This window comes from Kryptolebias marmoratus, linkage group LG3 (assembly GCF_001649575.2).
Source record: "Kryptolebias marmoratus isolate JLee-2015 linkage group LG3, ASM164957v2, whole genome shotgun sequence".
Classification (NCBI taxonomy): domain Eukaryota; kingdom Metazoa; phylum Chordata; class Actinopteri; order Cyprinodontiformes; family Rivulidae; genus Kryptolebias; species Kryptolebias marmoratus.
Window position 1 is genome coordinate 3256805 of NC_051432.1, and position 225 is coordinate 3257029.

Below are 225 nucleotides of genomic sequence, written 5' to 3' on the forward strand. Positions count from 1 at the left end.
TCAGAATAGAATTTAAAATCTTACTTCTAACATACAAAACTCTCACCAACCAAACCCCTTTTATAGTATAAAAAAAAAAATTCACTTCTCACCCTCCGCGGGTGGTCTTTGTTTCATCCTCTGAGCTTGGGTCCTCTACCAGAGGCCTGGGAGCTTGAGGGTTCTGCGCAGTATCTTGGCTGTGCCTAGAACTGCACATTTCTGGACTGAGATGTCTGATGTTGT